Below are 19,149 nucleotides of genomic sequence, written 5' to 3'. Positions count from 1 at the left end.
GGATTCACCACGAGGCTCCAGGAGCCCTCTGTGTGCGTGCCGTGCCTCAGTTTCCCCGGCTGCAGGGGTTGTGGGGTGGAGCCTGGCTTTGGAGGGTGGCACAGACCCTCAGCAGCCAAACTCCTGCTGCCCGTGGGGGCTGTGGAGCGGCGGTGGGACTGTCTGAGCAGGCAGAGGGAGCATCAGGGAGCACCCTGCAGAGTGTCTCTGGTCCATGGGGCTGCAGGGAGGGTGGGAGGTGCTGCCTGAGCCCAAAGGGCTGCTCTGGGAGTCCTGGAAAAGCCCCAGAACAAACAGGTGAGGGCAGAAATGATCAGAACAGAGACGTGAGAAGAGATGAAAAGCAATAAATCCCACGAGAATGCTTGGAAACGCTGCTGAGAGCCACAGTGGCTGTGGAAGGAAATGGATTGGGCTTTGGGCACCCTTGACTGACTTCTCTGTTTGTGAAGTTTTTGTAGGGTTTACCTTGAAACACAAAGCAGCTGCTTCCACGAGGTTTGGCTCAGGGGTTGTGGGAGCAGGGATGCAGGAGTGGGACAGGCTGGGGCAGAGCCTGCTCAGCCACTGGCAGTGGAATGTGCTGGATTCTCCTTCGGATCCCAGTTGAGCCGTGGTGTTTAGGGCTGGAGCTGGAGCCCCAGGGTGGTGCCCCAGGTCTGTGGGGTGTCAGAGGTGGGGGCTGAGGCTGGGCAGGACAGGAGGGGCAGAGTGGTGAAATGGCCCTGGTGGTGGGAGAGCAGAGCCCTCCCCAGGCCCGGGCAGGGGCTGCCATTCCCTCTTTTCCATGTAAAATGGACAAGCTGAGGACAGCACCGAATTCACCCCAGAACAGCCAAACAGCAGAGACTGGGATGGAGAATTTGGGCAAACAGAAACAGCTTTACCAGGCATGAGTTGAAAACAAAGCCCAGAGGGGCTGGGCTGTGATCCCCAGGCTGCTGTGGTGCCTTGGCATGCACGGGGGCACCCCAAGGCTGGGGCAGCCCAGGAGCAGAGGCAGGATCCATCTCCCTGAGCGTGCCCTCCTCCCTCCTCTGCCTCAGCCCAGCTCTTCCCTTGCTTCCCTGCCTTCCTCCCCTTGAATTTTTCATGCCACCACGAGCTCAGCTGTGGCTTGCAGCCCCATCCATCAGGAGGGTTTGGTTTTCAAAGCTGTCCCAGCTCTGCCCTGCTCAGATCTGGAGCGCCGGGGCTCCTTGTTCAGCTCCCGATGTGCCAACCAAAATAGCAGCGGCCACATACTGGAGTGGAGAGGAACAAGTGTTACTGGGAATTAAAATGACAGATCTCAGCATCAAGGTCTCCGAGGGTTTGTGCTTTATTAAGCAACAGTGAGTTCATGGGAAAGGACTTTGACTCAGAGCACCGGTTGTGTCTACAAGAAAAGAGAACCAGCGACTATATTTAGGCTCAGGCTGTTGTGGGGAGCCAGGGCCAGGCACTGAGGGAGGGGAGCTGGGCATCCTCAGCTCCCTGGGGATGAGCCCTGACCCTGCAGAGCAGAGTGGGGAGCAGGAGGTGGGCACACCTCAGCTTTGGGATCGTGGAATCCCCAATGGTTCGGGTTGGTTAAAGCCCATCCAGCCATGGCAGGGACACCTCCCACTGTCCCAGGCTGCTCCCAGCCCTGTCCAGCCTGGCCTTGGGCACTGCCAGGGATCCAGGGGCAGCCACAGCTGCTCTGGGCACCCTGTGCCAGGGCCTGCCCACCCTCCCAGAGGAACAGCCCTGCTTCTCCTCCCTGTGCCAGGGGCTGCTGGGGGGTCCTGCACCCCCAGCCCCACACCAGCCATGGCCAGGGGGGTGTGGAGAGCTCCTCTGAGCAGGATTCACCCTGGCTGGGACTTCTACAACATCCACTGGGTTCAGAGAAAAGAGGGACCACGACCCTGCTGTGTGGTCCTCACGTGGCTCCCTCTCCCTTAAATGTGGTTTCCTGCTGATGGGGGTGATTTAACAGATCAATGTTTTCTCTTCTTGCCTCAGGGTCTGCCTCTTCCCACCGCCCCCTCCTATTAAAAATTCATTGTTTCTCCCAGATACTGTTGCTAGAGGGAGACAGGGAGAAATAAAGGAAGTTCTTGGAATGGAGAAGAGAAAATATTCAGTGGGAAGGGAATTGAGGAAAAATTTAAACCAAATATTGTCCCTCCCTGGGTGTGTTTGAGCCCAAACGCTGTCCCTGTCACAGCACAGGACCCTGATGTTCCCAAAGAGTTGAGTGGGAACTGGGAGGCCTTTGGGTGCTGGGGACAGTCCTGCTCCTGCCAGGGAGGTGCTGCAGTGGCACAGCACATGTCACAGCTGAGACAGCCACGATACACAGAGCATCATCAGACAATTTCAGAAGGGTTCAACCCATACAGAGTAAAATCACATCACTTCAGAGGGCTGCAAGCATCTGCCCTTCTCGTTCTTTAGCCCAACTTTTTATACCCCCCACGTCCATGCACTGCACCTGTGTGTCCCTTGTGTGCTTGCTCAGCACACCTGGGCACGCCGTGGCTCGTTGCTGTCAGTGCTGCTCACCTGCTCCTCACAGCTGCACCCACTGGGGAGGAGGCTGGGGCAGCCCCATCCCAGTCACCCCAAACTGTGTCCCTGCAGTGAAGCCCCTCAGAGCTGGGAGTGTGGGACAGGGTGGCTGTTTCACCCAGCAGATCCCAGCAGGCACAGGAGGGAAGGAGGAGCAGGAGCAGCAGTGGGGACCTGCAGTGGGGCTGTGCCTGATCCCTGACTCAATTCCCATCCTCAGCATCTCCAGAAGGCTCCCCCAGGCCTTGACTGCTTTTCCTCTCAATTTTTCCTCTCAGTGCAGAGGAGGAGGGGGTTCATCTCTAGACTGAAGTGGCCAGGAGGGTGCTGCTGGCTGCTCTGCTCTGGGGGATCAGCTCCCCTGAGCACCCGGAGCCGTGGCTGTGACAGGAGCTGCTGGGCCAGGTGCCACCAGCAGGGATGGAGCATGGACTGGGGGGATTCAGGCAGGCTTGGGAAGGCTTTTTTCCATCTTCTGAAGCCTCCTGAGCGCAGTCCTCACAGTGCTCCTCACAGGGCAGCAGCAGCAGCAGAGGTTTGTAAAAGGGGCTCTCCCTGATCATCCAAAATCCCTCAGCCACACTCCATGGTGGAACACCTCACCTTAGGTGAGAGGATTTGTTTTCCCTCAGGAAATGATGCCTCAGGTTTGAGCTTTTCTGTTTTTCACATTCTGTGCTGCTTTAGTGGGTGGGTCTGGGATTCATATCAGGGCATGGTGAGCTCTGTGCACAGAGCAGGGAGACAAAACAATTCCTGCTCCAGCTGGGCACCAAGGACAAATGATCCAAATCTCAGCCCAAGAGCACAAACCCCGTGGAAGAGAGAAGAGAGAAAAACAAGAAAGATGGGACTTCATAAGCTAAAGCTGTAATTGAACAATTAACTCCAATATGCAAATGGAGCAGAATTTATAAAAGTGAGAGACCCTGTGACCAGGTGTCCATTTTGTGCCCATTTTGGGTTCACCTGGGGTGCAGCCCTGGCTGGGCTCTTGTGCTGCCCAAGGTGGATCCATTGAGGCCTTTAATAAATCCCTGTTTTATTGTTTAACTCTGTCTAACCTCTGTTCTAGGTCAGCCTTCACAAGGCATCAGAAGAGTTGAAGGAATCATTTCCAACCCCTTCTCAGTGGTGCAGCCAGAGGAGCAAACCATGGGGGTGTTTGATGCTTTTGGCCTCTTTTTCCAGAGGGTCACCCGGGCTGACCTTCCCCCTGCTCAGGACAGCTGGACACCAACCCTTCAATATTGGCACAAGGAGCTATGTTGTGTTTTTCCATTTAAATCTCATTTGAAGGAAAGTCCATCTGGTTCCCTCTGTGCTGCCAGAGGAAAAAAAGGGTTTTTCTTGGGTCAGTTTTCCACAGGGAGACCCTGGAGAGGCAGCCCAGGACTTGTGCCTGGTGGGGGGCTGGGGCAGGGCCCCTGTAATTGAACACTAATTAGGGATGGAAAAGGAGCAGAACCCTGCAACTGCAAATGGAAGGTGGAGTGGCATAAATGAGAGAGAAACTGTGACCTTTTTCCATAAGCAGGAATATTAACCAAGTGTGACTAATGGAGTGGGGAGGAAATCATCCTGCCTTCATTAGTCCTTATTCCAGGGCCTGATGAGGAGTGGGAGCCTTGGGCTGCTCCCAGGGAAGTGCAGTGGGTGATGCCAGCATCCCTCCCAGCCATACCCAGGGCTCTGGAAGTCATTCCAGGAGTTATTGTGGAGGTTGGACCCTCCAGCCCAGCCAGGGCTGTTCCCAAGATGAACCAAAATGGTCCCAAAATGGACAACAGGTCCCAGGGTCTGTCCCTGGGATCAGTTCTGCTCCATTTGCACCTTGCAGTTCATTGTCCCATTCCAGCCCCTGCCCCTGCAGTCCCACCCTGCTTGTTTTTCTCTCTCCAGCCCACGGGGTTTGTGCTCTTGGGCTGAGATTTGGATCATTTGTCCTTGGTGCCCAGCTGGAGCAGGAATTGTTTTGTCTCCCTGCTCTGTGCACAGAGCTCACCATGCCCTGATATGAAGCCCAGACCCACCCACTAAAGCAGCACAGGATGTGAAAAATATCAAAGCTCAAACCTGAGGCATCATTTCCTGAGGGAAAACAAATGTCAGGATCTTACCTCTTACCTTCAGGGTCACTGTTACATCAAGCACCAGCCTTGTGGCAAAGCAGTTTGGCACCACTGCCTTCCCCTGCCTTGCTCAGCCTGCACCAACACCTGGAAACCTCTGGAAATCCATGTCCAGGATGTTGCTGTTGCAGTGACAAGTGGGGCTGTGATCTGTTGGGTCAGGCTCATCCAGCATCAGACAAAGCTGCCAGATTTTTGGGGTTTCTTTCCATGCCCTGAGGGTCTCTCTGGCTCAGGCTGTGGCTGCCCCTGAGTTCATGCTGGGCAGAGCTGTCCCTGTCCCTGTCCCTGTCCCTGTCCCTGTCCCTGTCCCTGTCCCTGTCCCTGTGCAGGGATCTCTCCATGGCCTGGGGACCTGTCCCTGCTGCCTCAGTCCTGGCTCAGCTGTCTCCACCTCAGTGGCTTTCCCAAGTCTCCTAAGAAACACATCTTTTTTTCCCTCTGTTTCATTTCTAACAGCTTTGCCTCATTTCTCCCTCCATTTCTCTCCCTGGGGTCATTTCTGGCTGTGCCCCCCAAAGCTGGGAGATGCTGTGTCCCTGTTGTGCTGCTGTGGAGCTGAATTCTTCCTCCTTCTTGAGCATTCTCCAAATTTTCCCCTTTACTTTTGCAGAAAGAAACTCTTTGGGGGCCTCTGAGAGAGGATTTCAAATGAGCAGCCTGTGACACCTCCCCATGGTAATGTGTCATTTTTGTTGTTGATATTTCAGTAACTAAAGGTCAGCTGGAAGCTCAGCTGGCTGGGAAATCTGACATTAATTACACTAATGAGCAAAAGTCTCTGGCTTAATGCTGCTGGATACCAGGGCTGTGTGACACTGACCAGATCTGGGGCACTCTCAGGTGTCCTGGGATCCATGGAATGATCAAATCCCAAAAGATCCTGAGCTGGATCCCTCAGGGATGATCAGTGCAGCCCCTGTCCCTGCACAGCCACCCCAGCACCCCCACCCTGAGCAGCCCTGAGAGCTCCTGCAGCTCTGGCAGCCTTGGCACCATTCCCTGGGGAGCCTGGGCAGTGCCCAGCAGCCTCGGGGGGAAGAACCTTTCCCTGAGCTCCATGCCAAGCCCTGGCACAGCTCCAGCCCTTCCTGGCCCCCTGTCCCTGTCCCAGAGCAGAGCTCAGCCCCTGCCCCTGTGCCTGCCCTGGGCAGGAGCTGCAGCCCCCGAGGAGCCTCCCCTCAGTCTCCTGTGCTCCAGCTGAACCAGCCAAGTGCCCTCAGCTGCTCCTCAGCCCCTTCCCCAGCTCCGTGTCCCTCCTTTGGGCACTCTCCACCAGCTCTGGATCCTTCTGATCCTGTGGTGCCCAAAGTGCCCCCAGCACTGGAGGTGAGGCTGCCCCAGGGCAGAGCAGAGTGGGACAATCCCTCCCTGGGCTTGGTGCCCCCAGGACAGGGTGGCCCTTTGGGCTGCCAGGACACAGCAGTGACTCAGATCCAACTTGCCACTGACCAGGACCCCCAGGTCTCTTTCTGCAGTGGTCTGAGATGAGCCAGAATTGCTGTGATGCATGGAACAGCTGCTGTGCACATGCCAAGGGATGCTCCTGCCTTAGAACAGCTCAACTTGGGCACCTTGGTCTGGTTCTCTGGATGTCTGCTGATTTCCAGGACATCTGGGTCCTGTTTGGCTTTGGGATTTGCTGCTGAGCTTCTTTTTTGCAAGGGGATGCTCTGTGCAGAACTGGAAGCTCCTCGATGGAAGAGCAGGTCCCGTGTGGTACCCAGGGAGAGGGGACTCCTCTCCTGGCTCCTCCACTGAGTATCCCAGAAAAGTGTTTAAAAAATCCAAGTTTTGAGTAAAAAAACACAAAGCACAGGAGCAGAAGGTGACAACAACCCCGGTGGCACAAACATACAGAGGGCCAGGGAGCTGTGCTGGTGTCACCACGTGGGACTGAAGGAGGTTCAGGCACTTCACCCACGTGTGGTGGGTCCCATTTCACAAGGATTAAAATGTATTTGCAGACAAAACCCCCGGAGGTAACCTGAGACTGAGTTTGCTACGTGACCCAGGAGCTGCCAAAAACAAACGCCAAGACCATCAGCTCAATCCCAGGGCTGGGAGTGATGGACTCACCTGACAAGCCAAGCTCAGGTGGTCTCTAAGTGAGATTGAATCCCACGTTCCCCATGCTGAGGCAGGGCTGGGAGTGAATCCTCTCAGGGAGGGCAGGAGAGGCTGCTCAGGGCCAGACTGCCCTGGGATTGGCAGGAGCACACGGGGATGGAGAGCTCCGTCCCCCCCCGGGCATTCCTGGCTCTGGGGTGTGCCTGGGGTGTGATCCCTGTGCCAGGGCTGTGATCCCTGTGCTACAGGGGTGGGATCCCTGTGTCCCAGGGGTGTGATCCCTGTGCCCCAGGGTGTGATCCCTGTGCCCCCATGGTGTGATCCCTGTGCCCCCATGGTGTGATCCCTGTGCCCCCAGGGGTGTGATCGCTGTGCCATGGGTGTGATCCCTGTGTCCCATGGTGTGATCCCTGCCCCAGGGGTATGATCCCTGTGTCCCCAGGGTGTGATCCCTGTACCCCCATGGTGTGATCCCTGTGTCCCATGGTGTGATCCCTGTGTCCCAGGGTGTGATCCCTGCCCCAGGGGTGTGATCCCTGCCCCCCCATGGTGTGATCCCTGTGTCCCAGGGTGTGATCCCTGTGTCCCATGGTGTGATCCCTGTGCCAGGGGTGTGGTCCCTGTGCCCCAGGGTGTGATCCCTGTGCCCCCATGGTGTGATCCCTGTGCCAGGGGTGTGATCGCTGTGCCATGGGTGTGATCCCTGTGTCCCATGGTGTGATCCCTGTGTCCCAGGGTGTGATCCCTGTGCCAGGGGTGTGATCCCTGTGTCCCCAGGGTGTGATCCCTGTACCCCCATGGTGTGATCCCTGTGTCCCAGGGTGTGATCCCTGCCCCAGGGGTGTGATCCCTGTGCCAGGGGTGTGATCCCTGTGTCCCAGGGGTGTGATCCCTGTGTCCCAGGGTGTGATCCCTGTGTCCCATGGTGTGATCCCTGTACCCCCAGGGTGTGATCCCTGTGCCCCAGGGTGTGATCCCTGTGATCCCTGTGCCAGGGGTGTGATCCCTGTGTCCCATGGTGTGAGCCCTGTGCCAGGGCTGTGATCCCTGTGTCCCAGGGTGTGATCCTTGTGCCAGGGCTGTGATCCCTGTGCCCCAGGGGTGTGATCCCTGTGATCCCTGTGCCCCCATGGTGTGATCCCTGTGTCCCATGGTGTGATCCCTGTGTCCCATGGTGTGAGCCCTGTGCCAGGGGTGTGATCCCTGTGTCCCAGGGTGTGATCCTTGTGCCAGGGCTGTGATCCCTGTGCTCCAGGGGTATGATCCCTGTGCCCCCATGGTGTGATCCCTGTGTCCCATGGTGTGATCCCTGTGTCCCATGGTGTGATCCCTGTGTCCCAGGGTGTGATCCCTGTGCCCCCAGGGCTGTCTCCTCATTCCCCTGCCGTTCCCCAGCAAATCCCTGCCGTGGAAAGCTCCTTTGCCAGAGGCTCCCCAAGGCTCTCCCAGCAGGAATTAACCCCCTGGTTGCTGCTGCCCCCCCAAACGCCACCTTCCCGAGCCGAGTGAGGTCTGCAGCAGGCACAGAGCAGCTGCTGAGCTGCAGCAGCAGCGTCTCTGCGTGGGTGTGCTGAGCGGGACCGAGCCGGGGACATTTGAGGGCTGTTAAGCAGGATTTCCACACAAAGGGAGCTATTTAAACTCCCTCTTCCTTTGCAACAGGCAAATTAAACTTGATCCACAGAGCTGAAAGCAATTCGGTAAAACCACAGCGAATCATTTGTTCAGCATCTGCTGCATCAGTGCTGGGAGCATCTCCCGACCCCCCCAGGTCCCCCAAAATCCCCAGGGTGGGGACACGGGGCTGATATAATTTTATATTTCTATAAAACACAAATATATAATATTTATATGTTATAAAATATACTTGTTATAAGATATGCATATTATATCATTAATAATAATATTTAATATTATTCTATTTTATATTATATATGTTTGTATGTTTTATAGAATAATGTATATTTAATATAGATAAAATATATATAGCATGCAGTAAATATGACTTGAAATATAATATAATATAATATAATATAATATAATATAATATAATATAATATAATATAATATATAGCTTGTTTTAAATATAATCTATTGGGAATATATTATAAAATATTTTAAATATATAATATTTTATGTAAAATCATATCTAATATTTATATATTTACAGATAATATATAAGTGGTCAGGTCACACATCTGGCTGGAGCAGCTCTGAGGATGTTCCTCCTCTCTGGGAAGTGCCTGGGTGCCACATGCCTGGCCTTTGGAGGAGTTTATTTGGGATTTCTGTGGCAGACACTGGGGAAGGGGACTGACAGAGCTCTCCCTGTGCTTTCTGTGCAGAGGAGCCGAGGCTGGCTGTGCTGGACTCTTCACCATGTGAACATCCCCAGGCTCCAATGCCTCAGCAGATCCCCATGTCGGAGCTGCCCTGGACCTGCAGAACGGTGAGAACTCCCTGGGCTCCAGTGGGACTGGGGGTTGTGCACTGGGACACTCCAAATCCAGCTCATTTTGACCTCGTGGCCACCCCTGCTTGGTGGCATTGGCCCCCTCCTTGTCCCCACTCAGCTGGTCCCGTGGAGCAGCTGGGAGATGTCCAGCCTGTTGTCACCACCCCAGAATGAGCCCGAAGAAGCTCAGGCAGAGCTGTGGTCTGAAACTTTGGGCTGCTGAGCTCAGGTACTTGCTCAGGGTAGTGGAAGGCAGCAGTGGGACCCCAGCCTTGGTCTCTGTTGGACCCTCAGCCTTGACCATGCCAGGATCCATGTGCAGCAGTGGGTTTGGATGGATTTCCTGGGATCTGGGAGTTCATCAGCTCAGAGAGGAGCTCTGGAGGCTTTGCCCCTGCTCTGCTGTCAGATGCCAGACAGGGAGTGAAGCCACACAGCCCCACCATCCCCCTTCCCTTCCCCCATGGAGATTTCTGGCTTTTGGGATCCTCTTGGGGCTGCACATGGCAAGGAGCTGAGCTGCTCTCCTGGTGCCCCAGCTGATGCCCTGCAGCCACAGATCCGGGACTGACGCCAGCGTGTCTCGCTCCAAATGTCACCGCTGCCACATCAGTGTCACCCTCCAGCCCCGGGGGGGGTTTGGGGCTGGCACAGCTGGGCCCCCCTGGGCTCTGCTGGGCCCCCCTGGGATCTGGAGTGAGGCCAGGAGGGATCAGTGCCGGATACCCCTGTCCCCTCCCCTCTCCAGGATGATCCTGAGAGTTGGTCCCGCTCCCGCACCCCACCAGGGCTGGGCTGGGATGTCAGGAGCTGTGTCACCCCTGCCATGGGCTGGGATGTCAGGGGCTGTGTCACCCCTGCCATGGGCTGGGATGTCAGGAGCTGTGTCACCCCTGCCATGGGCTGGGATGTCAGGGGCTGTGTCACCCCTGCCATGGGCTGGGATGTCAGGGGCTGTGTCACCCCTGCCATGGGCTGGGATGTCAGGGGCTGTGTCACCTCTGCAATGGGCTGGGATGTCAGGGGCTGTGTCACCTCTGCAATGGGCTGGGATGTCAGGGGCTGTGTCACCCCTGCCATGGGTTGGTTTGTCAGCAGTCATTTCACCCCTGCCATGGGCTGGGATGTCAGGAGCCATTTCACCCCTGCCATGGGTTGGTTTGTCAGCAGCCGTTTCACCCCTGCCATGGCATTTTGCTCTCGCTGCTCCCATGATCACAATTGGGATGGCAATAAAATCTCCAGTGAAGCAGCAGCTGTAGACAGATCTTAAAAGATGCTCTCAGCTCAGGACTGATGCTGAGCAGAGCTGGGAGGGGGAGGGAAAGCTGTCACTCTGTGCTGCTCCTGGCTGGAATTCCCACTCCCAGCAGGGTTTCCAGCAAATTGGGGGCTCCACCTCTGCCCCCTTTCCCCCCTGCCCCTGCAGAGCTCCAATCTGGGTTCTGCAGAGCCGAGCAGTCCTGCTGGGACCAGGCTGCTCTCCAGCCACAGCTGCCTGTCCCTGCTGGCCTCAGAACAGGCAGCTGTCCATCAGTCTGGCCTGTCAGTCTGCTCCTCTGCCCACATGTCCAGCAGTCCAGTGGGATTAAAGCCTCTGGAATGATGGATCATCCTGCTGAGGTGCAGGGACTGGCTGGGGGCAGCCAGGACTCTGAGCTCCCTCTCCAGAGGGCAGCTGGCCTCGCTGGGCACCCCTGCCATGGATGAAGGCTGCCATGGGGCTGAGCCCTCAGGAGCAGGGTGGGTCAAGGCTGCAAAGAGCCTTTGTTTTATCCAGGAGCTCAGAGGGGTGGCCAGGACTGCCCTGACCGGTGTCACCGCAGCTCAGGTGAGGGATTAGGAGGAGATTTTGCCATCAGAGGTCCAGCACTGGCAGCCAGTGACAGCAATCAGGGTTGATTTATGTGCCAGCCCCCCGAGGGGCTCAGGCCAGCCTTACTGAAATGATGCTGAGCTTAATGAAGGAGCTGATCTAACGAGGGCTGGCACGGCTGGGCCGGCTGGACAAATGAGGTCGTGTGCTGGGGCAAAGCCCCTGGGAGGCAGCTGGCACTGAAATCACCAGGAAATCACTGTCCAGCAGCAGGGCAGGGCTCTGCAGGCACTGAAATCACTGTCCAGCAGCAGGGCAGGGCTCTGCAGGCACTGAAATCACTGTCCAGCAGCAGGGCAGGGCTCTGCAGGCACTGAAATCACTGTCCAGCAGCAGGGCAGGGCTCTGCAGGCACTGAAATCACTGTCCAGCAGCAGGGCAGGGCTCTGCTGGGCACCTCTGGGCAGACTGGGACCAGTGCTGGCACTGGGGGGTGGCTGCACGTCAGCATCCCAGCGCTCTGCACGCCCCCGAGCAGCGTCATCGTCATCATCGTCACCCATCAGCGCTCTGCAAGGTGCCTAATTACAGCCTCTGCTTTCCTGTTCCCTTACTCATCCCCCTGCCCCAGCACCTCCTTTGCTACCCAGCTGCTGGGCTGGAGCTGCCTGGGTTGGAGCAGTGAAGGCACAGGGTCCCTTCCTGTGACAAGGTCTCACGTCCTCCCTGCTGCTCAGAGCCCCTGTGGGTGATTTGTCCCCCCCAGCAGGATGAGACACCCCCAGAGGTGTCCCCACCATGTCCCAGTGCTGTGCCTGGGGATGTCCTGCCTGGTCATTCCCTCTGTCCCTTCCCACGTGGGGTGCTCTCAGTTTGCTCCCAAGCTGTGTTTTGGTGCAGAAGGTGAGGGATGAGCTCAGGAGGGAGGCAGGAGGAGGAGGCAGCTGCAGAGGAAGAAGCAAATTCCCCTCTCTCATTTAATGCTCTGTATTTGTGTCTCTGTGGGGGCAGGAGCCCTTGCCAGGAGCGTGGTCCTGCTTTTCTCTGCCTGTGGCTGTCCCTGGCTGTCCCCTCTGTGCTGCTGGGGCTCTCGTGGGCTCGTGCTTTGTACATCCAGCAGCAACAAATGTCATGTGAACCCTACAACTGAGGTGCCAGGACAGTTGCCAGGGGTTTGGGTTCCTTGTCCCTGCTCCCAGGCTGGGGACAAACCTGAGGCCAGGCAAGCCCTGGCCAAATGGTTGGGATGGGCACCTGTGGGCTTGGAGGGAGCTTGGCAAAGCCCAGCTTTGGTGGGAGAGGACAGAGCTGGGTTTGCAGTGGGAGTCTCCTGGGCTGTCACCCTGCTGCTGGGTGGCTCAGTGCTCAGGGACAAGGACACCAGGGGACTGTGGGCAGCACCCAGTCCTGGTGACAGACTGGGATGGGACAACACCAGGAAGTCCTGGCACCGTGGGCCATGGGCTGTCACCCTGCAGTTGCCTCCCAGCCCCTCCTCATCCTGCCCCTGATGTTAATGAGCTTCTGCAAATTAAAAGTTCTCACTTGAACCCTCCAAATCTGGGCCCCTGCTGTCCTTGCAGGGACCAGAGCCACTGTGTGGAGTTCAGCTCCAGGGCTCCTGGTGCCATCAGTGGAACAGCTCAGTGGCAGCTCTGGGATGCAGCTGAAGAGGGGGAGTCAAGCTCAGCCTCTGCTCCGCTCCTGCAGGTTCTGAGGCTGTTGAGATCCAGGTCAGGTTCACTCTCAGCCTCCATTTCCCAGCAGCAGTCGAGATTCAGCTCCGACTGTGGTTCAGTCAACCTGCCTTGGGTGGAAACCAGCCCACACCCACCTGCCCTGCCCCCCTCCCCTACTTTTAGAAGAGTTATCCACTTTGGTAGAGAAATAGAGATGCTCATGGAATATTAAACACCTCCCTAAAGCCCCTGTTGCTGATGAGTGGCTTCTGCTCCTCATTGCCTGGTGCAGGCAGTGACCTTTCAGAAATGTTGTACGTTGTGGTCGTCTCCAAATGTCTCCTCTCCTGGGAGCATCTTGTGGAGATAGAGATTCAGACATGATGTCTGTCAAGAAGAAAAGCAGATTGTGGCCAATCTGGGGCTGCCTGTGCAGTGTTGCCTGGGCCACGTGCTTGGGAATCAGAAGGTTGGCTCTAAAAATAAGCGGTGGCTTCTTTCAGGTCGTCTCCTTGGTGCCGTGGCTCATCAGGGAATCCTCGGTGCTGGGGAGTTCCCACGTGGGAGAGGAGTGGAGAGTCCTGTGGCCACAGCTGCTGAGGACTCAGGATGGGATCCTGGGGTGGGAAGACAGTGTGGAGACGCCAGGGAAGGAAGGGCAGATCCTGCCTCCCTGGGAGCTGCTCCAGCGCCGCCCGGCCGCCCCGAGACCTGGGGCTGCTGAGCAGGAGGAGCCTCGTGAGAGGCAGCAGCTGCCACTCACCAAAATAACTCCCTTCTGTGGAAGCTTTGCATGTTCTCCAGGCATCCCTGAAGTGACACTTGGGATGGTTCAGTGGTGACCCAGCCAGCTCCTTCCACACTCCCCTCCCCTCCTGTGCCTTGCCAGCAACATCTGCTCTGCCTGAGCAGCCTTGAGAGGGACACCAGGGTGACATCACCAGCACGGCCACCACAGGGCTGTTGGGGATGGCCACTTGGCCACCTGGTGGCCTGAAGACCCTCAAGGTGTCCCCCAGGTCCTGTGGGGTGGAAGATGCTCTGTAGGGCCCCTGCTGGGTGCCCTCAGTGCCCACCTGGTTCTCCCTCTACTCCTCCAGCCCTGCCCAGCCCAGCCCTGACCCAGAAAAGTGTGCTGAGAGCCTCAGAGCCAGAAGAATTTGTTTCCCAGCCAGCCCCTGATGGGATTAGGAATAACTCTCTCCTGGATAATTCTCCATTAGGTCTGGTGATTGATTTCCTTCTGTCTTACCCCCAGCTCTGTCCCGCTCTCCCTGTTTCAGCTGGATTATTTATTTTCATGCTTGGCTTGCTAATTGCCTGATCACCAGAGCTGAGGCTTGGACACATCCCTGGCCTCCTTTGACCCTCCAGTTTCTGCCTCTTTATTTCTGTCTCAGCTCTGATTTAATCCCCTCCACACCCCAGCATAAACCAGGATCTTTCTGCTGCCCTGTGCAGAGGGAGAAGCCTGCTGGTGTCACCCCAGGAGCCAGGGAAGGTCCAAGGGAAGCTCCTGAAGCTTCTCCCCATCACCCCTATCCCCCCCATGCCCCTCTGTCTTCTCTGGGGTTTTGCCAAGCTCATTGTGGCTCCAACCCCACTGACTTTGCAGACTCGAGGCAAGGGCTAAAATAAACCTGCAGCAGCTTTTGGTTTGTTTTTGGAGGGTGGCACAGGTCACCTTTGGTCCTCATTTCAGTACCCCTGGGAACTGTGCTCCGCTCTGAGCTGCAGCAACAGCTGGAAAAACACAGTTGGATTCCCTGAGTTCACATTTGGGCATCAAACTGGGCTCTGCCAGCTCTGAAGGATGCCAGGACACCCCCCTGGGCATCCCCAGCAGCCCTGGTGGCCCCATCAGTGTGGGTGGTGTCACCAGTGAAGCTCAGCATGGAGCAGACCCCAGGGACCCACTTTTTTTGCCATTTCAGCCTAAAACCATACAAGGGGAAGGGTGTTTTTGGAAGGTGTGACAGGGTTCAGGGTTTTCCAGCAGGGAAGAAGGAGCAGACGTCTGGACAGGCTTTGGCACAGGACTGGGGCCTGGGCTCCTCTTCAGGTCTGGAGGAGCTCTGTCCTGGGACAGCTCTGGCTGCAGTTTTCCCTTCCCTGTGGGCAGAGCTTGGAGCCAGGGAATTGTTGGCATCAGCAGCCAGAGTGCCCCATCCTCTGCTCCGAGCCCCTGCCAGCAGCTCGGGGAGGCTCGAGCCCTTGGAGCCTGCTGGGTCCAGCACAGCCCTGCTCCTGGCAGTGCAGATCTCATCCTGCTCACACCCAGGACAGGCAAGTGTTAGAACAGGCTCTTCGAGCCAAGTCTCATAAGCTCTTAAAGGCCTGTAACACACCCAGGATAGCTCAGCTATGCTTGGAAGCATCAAAATTAACAAGATAGCTTCTGTTGCAGTGTTAGAAACAAAAAAGTTTAATAAAAAGCAAAATAACAAACAAAGAAAATCCAAGCCAAGTGCAAAAAGTCCTTGCTCCTTATAAAACACCTTACAAAAGTGATTAGTTTCTTTGTTCACTTCTTTTTCTAGTAAATTACCTAAGCATGACTTTTTAGCTTCTGTCCAGTTAGCTATCCTTAAGGTAAAGTCCCTTACGCCTATGAAGTAGCTTTTTCACCTAATTGAAGAGAAAAACTTCTAGGCTTCTTTCCTTTTTGAAAAGACAAAAGATAGTTTGGTCACTCTGTCAACAAAGAGCACATTCCTGCAGGGGGGCCCACGGAGAGTCCAGCAGCAATCCTGGACAGCTGCCAGTGAGCTGGGGAGCACCCAGGGGTGCTTGGATGCTCCATCCAAGTGTCTGAGCAGGGTGACAGTGTCTGTGAGGATGCTGGCACAGCCCAGCATGGTTGGCATTGCCTTCCCTGGCACGGAGCTGGGCTGGGGACAGCAGCCAGCCAGTGGGGATGGCGTGGGGACACTCAGCTGCCAGGCAGGGCTGGGCAGCACTCAGGGTGTTCCCAACAGCACTTGGCTGCTGCTGGTGTTTGTAGGAGCCCTCTGCTGTCTCGTGCCAAGTTTGGGAGACACTGGCACTGGCAGGAGGTGCTGGCAGCTCCCTGATACCCGTGTGACAGAGCACTGGGGTTATCCCCCCTGTTGGTGTTTTCAGGGTGGGCATCCCACAGTCGCGTTCTGTCCATTTGCTCCCTCCCTGCCTTGGGGTCTCCATCCTCTCCTGGGGTTCCCTGCATCCCTGGAAAGATGCAGCAGCATCCCCTGGCTGCCCCTGGCCCCCACTGTGGGCCTGGAGCAGCAGCTGTGGGGTGTTGGAATGAGGAGAGCTCAGCAGGAGCATTTTACATCCTGCTTGTCAAGGGAAGGATAAAACAAGACCTTGCTCTGACTGAGGTGTTGGTGCTCATGTGATGTCTGAGCAGGGGAACCTGGAAATGACAGCCTGGGCTGAATTTTTGGTCTTTATTCACAAAAAGGGAGAAATCATGGCAGCTGAGGAGCAGCTGCTCTTGGAGGAGCTGGCAGGGCCAGAGGAGCAGGAGCTGTTTGAAGGGTGCAGAGGGAGCAAAATCCCACCTGCAGGAGTTGTGGAGTCCCAGAGTGGTTTGGGATGGAAAGGACTTTAAAAACCATCTCATTCCACCCCCTGCCATGGGCAGGGACCCCTTCCACTATCCCAGGCTTCTCCAAGCCCTGTCCAACCTGGCCTTGGATATTTCAGGGATCCAGAGGCAGCCACGGCTTCCCTGGGGAGCCCCAAGCCAGGGTGGCTGGAGAGCAGCAGTTCCTCTGTGCTGCTGGTGCCTGGGACAAAACAAGCTCAGTGGTCACAGATCTTGGTGGGGAAGAAGGGAATGAGGCAGGGAAGGCTCCAGGGGCTCACAGAATTGTCAAATTGTCCAAAATTGCTCTGCTCCGCTTCCCCCATCGCAGCCCCTCAGCCCCGGGCTTTGCTGGCTCCGTCCCCAGTGCTGCATGCAGCAAGCTTGTTATTTTTAAAAACAAATTAAATGAGGAGAAGAGCCTCTATCTAGGCCTTGCTCTGGATCTTAATTGCCCTGGCTCCCCAGGGGCCGGGCGAGCCCGGAGAGCGCTGCACAATCGCCGTAATGAGCTATTAATAAACAGCCCGGCTCCGCCTGGCTCTGCCCGGCACGGAGGGACCGCGGGTCCCGATGTCCCTGCAGGGGACACAGCGGCCCTGCAGCTCCCTGCGGGATGTCCTGGGGCCGGCAGAGACCCCGGCAGAGCCAGCCTTGCTCCAGAGCTCGGGTCTGCCTGGGTTTGCAGGGAATGGCTCATCCAGCTGTGGGGTTTGCTATGGGGGCAGTGGAGCATCCCTGGCTGGGGCTGGGGGCAGCAGGGCTGGGTGTGGGCAGGGAGGGTGAGCCCGGGGCTGGGGGCAGCAGGGCTGGGTGATGCTCTGGGTTAGGAGAAGGAAGGAGAGCCCAGGGCTGGGGGCAGCAGGGCTGGGTGATGCTCTGGCTCTGGAGGAGGAAGGTGAGCCCAGGGCTGAGGAGCAGCAGGGCTGGTTCTTGGCAGGGAAGGTGAGCCCAGGGCTGGCTGATGCTCTGGCTCTAGAGAGGGAAGCTGAGCCCAGGGCTGTGGCTCCCGCTCTCCATCTGCCAGGGAAAACAACTCCAGTGGGGCTGGAGCTTTGCTTAGAGGATCAGGTGGCCGGAGTAGGAAGCAAAAGTGGAGTTGGGTTACTCCAGGCTCATCCATAATGAACACGGGGCAGAGCCTCAGGCAGGGAGGGGAAGGGCTGGATCCTCCCAGGGCTGGCAGGGCGACACCATTAAAGAGGCTCCAGGGCACATTTATTTAATGTAGAGACTCTGAATAGATGAAAAAGTGTCACAATAAATGGGGAGGGTTTTGTCCTGTGGGTTTGCAGGTCGTGCTTGGGGCATCCTTCCCATGCAGCCCCAGGGCAGAGCAAGAGTGGGGCCTCCAGAACCAGGGGGACCAAGGGGAGCTGCCCCCTCTTCACCCCAGGGCCAGCTCAGGTTCATGGGGCCACCAGCCAGGCAGAGCCTTCACAAAGTGGCTGCCGGGCAGCTCCAGTGTCTAGGTGGCATTTGGGGACCTCCAGTCCCCAAAGGGGGTTTGGTGCAAGGAGTGAAGCTGAGCAGTGCTGGAGAGAGGGGAGAAAGGGGTAGGGGCAGCAGTGGGGTCAGTGCTTCCACCCCCCTGACCCCCAGCTGCATCCACAATCCTGTGGTTGTGTGAAATAGTGACACTTTCCACTTGGTTTGATTTGTTGGAAGAAAAAGGGAAATGTGGCAAAATTAAGACACACAAAATAAAAGGAAAAGGTGTCACAGAATCAGAGTAGAGTTGGTGAGGTTGGAAATCCCTCAAAGACCATCGAGTCCAAGCCCAGCACTGCCAAGGACAGCGTGGTCTCTCAGGGCACATCCCCACATCTGTAAAAGATCACAGAACTCTGGGGTGTCCTGAGGGGAAGGGACCCTCAGGGATCATCAGGCCAACCCCTGGCCCTGCACAGACACCCAACAATCCCACCTGAGCATCCCTGACAGCGCTGTCCAAACACTCCTTGAAGATCTCCCATCCTTCCAAAACTGCACTGGGCAATGGGTTTAATGCCAGGGATTGCTCCTCTGGGATAATGGGATCAGGAGAGGAAATTACCCGTGGAGATGGCATCCTTCCCTGAGGCCTGAGCACAGAGAGGCAATCACAGCCCCCCAAGGCTGTCCCATGTGCCACCAGCCCGTGGGGACAGGAGGGAGGGTGACACCAGCCTTTGGGGTCCTTAATCAGCACAGTGAGGAGCAGGACATGCTGGGCTGGGCCAGCTCCTGCTGTCCCTGCTCCAGCAGTGTCACCCCTCTGGGGGATCTGGGTCCCCATCACTCTCCTGCTGTCCCCCCCTAAGCCAAGCAGCAGCCACCTCAAAATGGGCCTTTTGGGGACCTTTTGGGGACCTTTTGGGCCCTGAGGACCTGCAGTGGCACCAAGGTGGGGCACTTCAGCAGCCACAGATGTCCCATTGTCCTCTTCCCATCCTGCTGGGCTCCCACAGGCAGGTTTGGGACAGAAGGGAGTGTGAGAGGGGCTCCCTGGAGGTCAGAGGGGCTGGATCCACCCCCAGGGACTGCACCCCAGTTTGTCCCAGTGCTGTGGGAGCGATGGCACAAAGCCCCCCGTGCTGGAGGTGTCAGTGCCCCACTCCCTGCACCTCCCCAGGGGCTGGCTCTGCTCCTGGTACCCCAAATATTCTCTTGCCAGGCTCTAAAACACCCCGCAGCTCCCCAACCGAGCAACTCTGCCACTTAATTAGGTTAATGACCGTGCTTCATTAAGGAAAGGCGGCTGAGGAGTTCGTGGTGGCGTTTCCAGGCAGATTTGGGGCACGGATGGGGACAGGGAACGGGAAAGGGGAAGCAAAGAAAAGGGAAAGCAGCAGCCAAGTGCTAATCCCTGGAAAGGAGGGCAGCCGGGGCACGGCGCCGCGGGGTCA

This window comes from Fringilla coelebs (genome assembly GCF_963513975.1).
Source record: "Fringilla coelebs genome assembly, chromosome: 24".
Lineage (NCBI taxonomy): Eukaryota > Metazoa > Chordata > Aves > Passeriformes > Fringillidae > Fringilla > Fringilla coelebs.
Note: the sequence above shows the minus strand (reverse complement) of the source record.